Below are 8,144 nucleotides of genomic sequence, written 5' to 3'. Positions count from 1 at the left end.
AATCAAATGCTAACCAAATGAAGCTGAATTTTTCAGGAACTTCAGATGGAGAAAATATGGGTGCGTACTCCAAGAAAGAAGCCCTGCCTTCTATTTCTGTCCGCCCGAGATCTAAAGCGACCATTTGCAGGCCATCGGAAAGGGGATTGTTCTAGAAAAGGGAATTAGAAAAAAAAAGTTTTTCTTCCCCTCCCTTAATTCCACTGTTCATTGTTCCAATGTGAGATGCTGTCATTCATTTTTATCATTTTAATAGATGTTATGTAAAGTAAGTTTTCACCAAGATTTTCCATATTATACACAAATACAGAACATCGTTACGGGGGGAAATGTGTGATAAACGCACGTTTTACATGTGAATTTTCACACGTGTATTTTGAGAACACCAACTGAAGACACGAGTACCTCCAGGATACCCTGACTGAGGAGTACTTTAACCAAGAGAGCTGTTCACGGGGGCCCCTGCGTCCCTCCCGCTTGCTGGCAGATTCCCATGATGCACGCCCTCGTAGGACTGTGGGGACGATAGCCTGGAATCTGGATGACAGCCAAAGCCATATCTGTGTGACCTTGGCGAGACAGTAATGACACACAAGAGTAATTTCATATATGTATCGCTGGCAAACCTGATCCCGTACTCCTTCTCCGCTATCGCGTCTGCGCCGTGGGGGGCAGCTTTCACAGTGAAGAAGGTGATTCGACTATTTTCATGGTCATCTCAACACTATCATTTCATTTGCTTTTTGCTTTTTTTTGATCTTACTAATCCAGCAGTAACTAAACATTTGCAATATGTGCTGTTTCTTAAGGTCTGTGTCTCTATCTTCTCTCTGATCCATGTTGGATTGCATATTGCATTGCATAGACCTGTATATCAGTGTTCAGATCTGCTGCAAAGCATGTCTGATGTTTTTTTTTCACTTTAGAAAAATGCCTGGAATTATTTGTGGCAGTCTCAGTGCTTAAACAATTCAGTGAAGAACAATATTTGTTTTACTCTCTCCAGTTTCTTATATATCACACATTTCAGATATAGTTGCCATTTGCCCTGTACCATAATCCAACTAGAAATGAGCTGGATAATTGCAGAAATATACGACATTAAAATGAAATAGCTCCCTCATACACCTTCAATAATATAATTTAGACGGCAGACTATCAACTACTACTGAATTTCCCGTTAATGGCTCATGTCACACTTTCACTCTTTAATGTTTAAGGTGCTTTTAAAGTCTTTTTACTGTCAAATAACCTGAAGTGAATTAAGTTCTTTGTCATTAAAGAGAGGACTTTTCATGAGCTATACTCAAGAACATTTCAGAATAACTGCATGTAATAATTAAAAGAGCCAGATTTGGTAACCAACGATTGGTCCATCAAGGCCCTTGCCTTTGACTGCCACCCAGTCTCCATTCTACCTGACCTCTATGGCTCTAGGGTGGATTGCCCTCTCTAGGTGGGTGATGAGTTGCTGCCTCAGGAAGGGGAATTTAAGTATCTCAGGGTCTATGAATGAAGGAAGAAGGAAGCATAGGATCCAAAGACGGAACGGTGCAGCGTAGGCAGTAGAGTGGATGCTGTGCCATTCTGTTGTGGTGAAGAGGGAGCTGAGCAAGAAGGGAAAGCTCTCAATTTACTGGTTTATCTATGTTCCAACCCTCCTCTATGGCTATGAGCTTTGGATAGTGACTAAAAGAAGGAGACTGCAGATACAAACGGCAGAAATGAGTTTCTTTCACAAGGTGTCTGGGCTCAGCCTTAGAGATAGAGTGAGGAGCTCAGACATTCGGCAGGGGCTCAAAGTAGAACCGCTGCTCCTTCACATCAAAAGGAGCCACTTATGGTGGTTCGGGCATCTATCAAAGATGCCTCCTGGACAGCTCCCTGGGGAGGTATATTGGACATGTCCAACCAGGAGGAGGCCCCGTGGCAGACCTAGGACACATTGCAGAGATTGTATCTCTCAGCTAGCCTGGGAACGCCTTGGTATTCCTTCACCTTCGCCTGTGGCGGCTCCTGCTCCCTCCTCCCCTCCGCCAGTCTTCCTTTTCGCCTCCTTCACCAGTCCCTCCACCTTCCTCCTCACCCTCTCCAATGTTCCCTCCTTCTCCCTCCTCGCACTTGCCGAGGGTCCCTCCGGCTCCGACCTCGCGGTTGCTTGCTGCTCCTGCAGCTTACGCCTCTCATCCACCAGGGTTCCCTTAGGCTCCTCATTGTCCCCCTGTCCTTTACCTTCCTGCCTCCTGTGTCTGCTTCATGCCCCTCTGTTTCTCCTATGTTCACACCTGGTTCATTCGTTCCTCCCGTTGGTGTTCCCCCTGTGTCTCTTTGCCTAGTGCCCCTGTCCCTGTTCGCCTTCCCTGTGGTCTGACAGTGGTTGTCTAGCCTGTTGTCTCTGTGCCTGTTCTGTGTGTCCGTCCTGTTCCTGGTATCTCATTGATGTTCTTGGTTTTGTTTTCCCCAGGTCCTGTGCCAGTCCTGTCTTCTCCATCGCCTCCTGTGAGGCGCGCCCGGAGTATGCTCCTTTGGGGGGGAGTTCTGTCATGCCCTACTCGTCAGATCCTCCTGTGTGCCATGCCCCCTCATTAACCTCGTGTGGAATCCCGCTTGTTATCAGCTGTTTACTGTTTTTCCACTGAGTCCTGTGTATTTTAGTCCGCGTTCGAGTCCATTTCCCTAGGTCTGTCATTGAAGTTTTATGGTATAGTGGTGCCTGTTTGTTGCATGTCCTGTGTCCCTGCCTTTAATTCCCTATTAAATCCCATGTTACCCCATCCAACCTGTTCCTCTCCTGCTTCCCCGCTCGGTCATAACACTGGGGCTGGAGAGGTAAAAGGGGACTTGTCTGTGGTCCCCCTTGCTTCTACCCGGCAGTTGAAGACCGTTATCCCGCCTATTCTATTCTATTCTATTCTATTCTATACAAGGACTAATGAGGGTAACAAGCACCAGGCGTGGCTCATTAGGGCCATTTCAGGGAGGAGACAGGAGGGTCAGGCATGTAGGACATGACAAAACTCATAATAATTAACATAGTACACTGTAATTAAAAAATTACCCACTATAGCCGTCTCACACCTCATGACATTAATTAATATTATTGATATTATTATTATTATTATTATTATTATTATTATTATTGTTGTTGTTGTTGTTACAGAAAAATCAAGTTAGCAGACATTGTCTCTAAAAATACAAGGTATGGCATCATACAAAAGATCTGGTCTCCAATAATCTTACTGGTAATTTCTGTGATAATAGCATCATCATTACCTCAGTTACAAGTGTTATAACATTCACTTTGTCAGAGGTTTTAATCAGCTCAGCTCTAAGCGCCTATGCATCTTTGGCTGTGGGAAACAGTTCTTTAGGGTTATTGTTTTTACCAGCCGGATTCCATGTGTAGCTTTCATGCTTTGCCAAGTCACTGTAAGAACTTTTAAATTGCTGCCTGCCCAAGGTCTGCTGGGCCAAGGCCAGTGGTTTTGTCCTCATTCTCATGCAGACTGGATGGAAAGTCTTTCCTGACTCACCCAAAAGCCCCTGGGCAGTCAGGGAGTTCAAAAGCAAAGTGCACCACCTGTTTCACCTGCTTCTTATTACTGAACAGCCATTGCAAGTATTATTCTCTGCAGCCACTGCAGTGGCAGCTCGATGGGAATGGAAATGCTGTACCAGCCTCTGTGCATTTCCGACAACCATTTTTCACCTGATGTCTTCCAGCTAAAAACCTTCCTTGTATGTTTGTGACTGTGATCCTGTACTAGATAAGTGGTTATGAAAGATAGATGGGGGACATACATCAAGAATGAATGAGTTTGTGCAGCACTGTGTTGGAATGATGTTTTTTTTATTTTATAAGGACTTTGCAGTATTTGGCTATTGATAAGTGTATGGTGTGCTGTAGATACGGGGCTGCCAACTCTCACACACCTGGTGTGATACGCTTTTCAGACTCACACTCACACAAGTGATCTGCTGGTCGAGTGTCGCAGGAAGGAAGCAAGGAGACAGGAGTCCAGGGATTCGGGGGAACATAGGATTTTTTCAGGGAAAACGCACTTGGGAACACGGTCTACATGCAGGAATGACTTCTATGACATTAATGAAGTAAATGTCTGGACCTGGGAAACATACACCGACACATACATACAGTAAATACACTGAGTCAATTAAACACTCAACTAGATACAGCTGACAAGAGGATTCCACACGTGGTGAATGAGGGGGTGTGGCACACAGGAGGATCGGAATGATCGGTATGTTACAGAGCCCACCCCTCCAAAGACGTGCACTCTGGGCATACCTAAGGGGACCAAACAGGGGACACAAGGGTACTCAAGGCATGACAAGACAACAGCGCCTGGGGGAGACAAAAGCAAGAAGCTCAACATATCAAGGGGAACAGCAAAGGCACAGGGGACAAGCAGGACAACAAGAACCAGGACATTAGCTGATAAAACATAGACACAAATAGGGTCACCAAGGATGGAAACACAAGACCCCAGAAAAGCAAATGGGACAGAACCACCAGGGGGCATGAAACCAACAGGGGGACATTGATTAAAGGAGGGACGGGACCAGGCAGAAACAGGGGAAAACCAAGTGGACGGCGAGGCCATTGGTGACCTCAAGGCATGAGGTGGAGGTGACACCTGAGGGGGCGAGGAGGGAGGTTAAGAGAACGCTGGAGGAGATGAAGAGGGAGGCAAAGGGGTCACTGGAGGAGGTGAGGAGGGAGTCGAAGCCGCCGTAGGCGAAGGTGAAGCCACGGAGTAGGCGTAGGCAACCTACGAGGAGGAGCTGGGGGAACTGCAGGTGACCGATGAGTCGTTGCCGGTGGGAAGGCAGACGACCAACAAGTCATCACAGGGGAGACTGTAGGCAACTGCCGGAGGTGACAGCTGAGCTGGAGGCGGGGGAACGGTCTTCACCTGCCGGGTAGAAGCAAGGGGGACCACAGGGGCAGGGTGGGCGGGACTCGACCTCGGTGTAAGTGGCCTCTCCTTCTGCAAGAGTCAGAGAGACGGGGTCCTGACCAGGATCTTCTGAAATGTGGTGGAGGTCGGCGTGTCACTTTGCAGGGGTTTACGTCAGCTGGAGTCAGGTGATCCCCAAGGGGTCACATTCAAGTGTCTCCTCTCAGGAACAAGTAATGCAATCCCCAGAGCTGGAGCCACGGGTCAGGGTCAGGAGCAGACACGGGAGCTGGAGCCATGGGGTCAGGAACAGGGACTAGAGTGGATGTGGGAACTGGGCCTACAAAGATTAAGCGCGCCGAGAGCCCAGGAATGGGAAACTCTGGCGCCAGTGCTGCGAGATCGTGCACCTCGAGAGCCGGCACAGCGAGAACTTCGGATGCCGGTTTGGGAGGGGTGGGGGCTGGCAACCCGGGTGTGATGAACACCGCTGGATTGAATACCATGAGGTAAGTCTCAGGCTTCGTCAAGGGGAAGCAAGCGGGAGTCACGTTGGGTCCCGGGGAATCTTTCTCACCGTAATTCTTCCGACTTTTCTTTTTATGCACTTTATGCACTTATACGTTTTGATCGGAGCAAGGGATGCTTCAGGCAGTTCCGATAGGAAACAAGGCAATCCACAGTCCAGGGATACCTTCCTGGTCATCGTCTCCACTACTCCACTTCTCAGCTGCAGAAGGTTGTCTCGCACCTCCTCCACATGGTTCGAGCCTTCGGATGGGGAGACCTCTTCTTGGATATCCCTCAGTGGAATGGCAAGGTCCTCCTGGACCTCGGGCAGTTCTAGGCTGTACAGTATATGCCCTCATCCACTAAACTGAGGTACTCTTCCACAGTTAGGCGAGGCGTCTTCTAACGGAGTCCGGTCATTCTGTCACGTATCGCAGGCGCAGAGCGGGGAAACAGGACCAGGAGTCCAGGGTGTCGGGGGAACATAGGATTTATTCGGGGAAAACACACTTGAAAACATGGAACTACAGGCATGAATGACTTCCATGATGTTAATTACACTCATGTCCAAATTAATTAAACGCAACTAGAAACAGCTGATAACAAGAGGATTCAACACAAGGTAAATGAGGGGACATGGCACTGCTTCTGTCTGCTGGAAAAATAAGTGAATGCCTGTCAGGTAAACGCATTTGTCTATTACAAGTCATTTAGATTTAAATCATTTCTAGTGGATATTACAAATTCAGTTCTAACTAGTTAGAATGCAAATTCTTGATATCAGAAATTCAGTTGTGACTAGTTATAATGTGTATTTCTGATATCGACTTTAACTAGTTAAAATGCATATTATGGATACTGGAAATTCCCAATTTTAACTAGATGCAATGCCAGTTCTTGATATCAGAAAATCTATTTTGGCTAGTGAATTCAAGATAGCTGTGCCCTTTATCAACAGAAGTGAAACCTGTAGTTATATACTGTATTTTAGCGCATATGTCTTGTTTGTGTTTCATTAAATTCACACAGTACTATCCAACTACTATCTGAGGGCATGTGGCTACATCATCTGTATGCGCAAAAGACCACACACTGCTTTATAAACTGGCATTGCTAACAACAGCTAACAATGAACCTGGCTAGAACTGGGTTCTGTTTCACAAAGCACAATTTCTTGTTTAGCCGGACAACTTTTTGGATTTAAGGTAGTCTGGGCTAAATATAAGTGAATGAAGATGAAGGCCATTTAAACTGGGGTTCCTTAAATTCGTCAAGTTGTCCAGCTAACCAAGATATCCTGATAGTTAAACAGGGCCCTGGTATTACTGAATAGCTTTCTGACTTCTTGTAGTGGGTTACGGTTAGCTTGGATGTGACATAATTCCCAGCTCTGATTTCCAACCTCCAAGATAAATGAAACTCAGCAAAAGCATGCACTCGTTGAAATAGTAGCAGAAAAGGGGAGAAAAGGGAGAATAAAGGAGGGAATTTTATTATAGGGGATAATTTGTGATAGCTTGTCGGGCAAAGTGTTGTCAAATTTTGGTAACCCGACAGGAAGACTTGATTGTCCTGGTATGGCAAAAGCTAATGATTTTGCAAGCCCCGATCTTGATATACACCAACTTTAAAGTTTCAGATTATCACTTTCAAACAAGATTTAGTAACAATTATATAGTTGAAATATTTCATATTATTGTTATGAAATATAATAAATGCACGGTATTTGAAATTTGACCTGAAAATGTTATACAGATAGCATAAACATAATTACATTTGGTAGAATTATCACTGCACACACCTGAGAGAGCTGTAATTTGGATGAGTGCAGTGGTTTCAATAGCATAACTTTTAATTATTCTGATAATGCCCCATGGGATGCAATGAGAACTACTGAGAAAGCTGGAATAGCAACAGCCTAAAATAATTTCAACTACCAAAGCACAGCTAGCATATATCTCACATTTTTGTCTTGGCTGAAGTCGTCAGTAGCTGTAAAAACTGCAGGTCTCATTTTATCAGTGTCTAGTACTATTGTGTGCTTTTCATAGAAAGACATGAGATCCAAAGTAAATCAACTGAATAATTGCTAATTGATCTTCTTATCTAAGCTTTGATACCTTGCAAGGTCCAAATGAGAAACACTGTGTTTTGTCAATCATCTGCTGCAGCATCTGTATAAATTCAAGAGCCAGAAAAATTCTAATAAATTAGGTGTATTCATTACATTTAGCAAATCATTTGCTCAGGATGGTACACATATTAAAACAGATAAATTCTGGTTACTGAAATTAATAAGATAGGTTGTTTATTTTGTGGTTTCATATATGAAATAAAATCCTATAATGCAAATTTTACCATTATACTCTCCCAGCTATTATTAAATTATTACTGTAGATAGGGGTGTATTTAAAATAATCATATTCCTATAGTTAAAATCCTCTAGCTTTTGCCTTTTATATTATTGCAGGCAGCTGTAATAAAAAATGAGTCATTTTCGGTCATGCCGCAAGGTACCCTTGTTCTCGCAGAACTTCAGATCTTTTGAAAATAAAGTCTTTCTGTGTTTTCAAAAGGACCTTAGCCGACATTTCTTTGGGGTATTCTGTTTGCCACTGCAGCTTAAAATTCACGTTTTTTTAAAGGTGCTTTTATTTTATTTACCTTCAAAAAGTTAAAGTTCCATCCATCTTCTTTACCCGCTTGACGCCTCAT

This window comes from Brienomyrus brachyistius, chromosome 5 (assembly GCF_023856365.1).
Source record: "Brienomyrus brachyistius isolate T26 chromosome 5, BBRACH_0.4, whole genome shotgun sequence".
Taxonomy (NCBI): Eukaryota; Metazoa; Chordata; class Actinopteri; order Osteoglossiformes; family Mormyridae; genus Brienomyrus; species Brienomyrus brachyistius.
The sequence above is the reverse complement of the archived record's forward strand: the minus strand, read 5'-3'. Positions refer to the sequence as shown.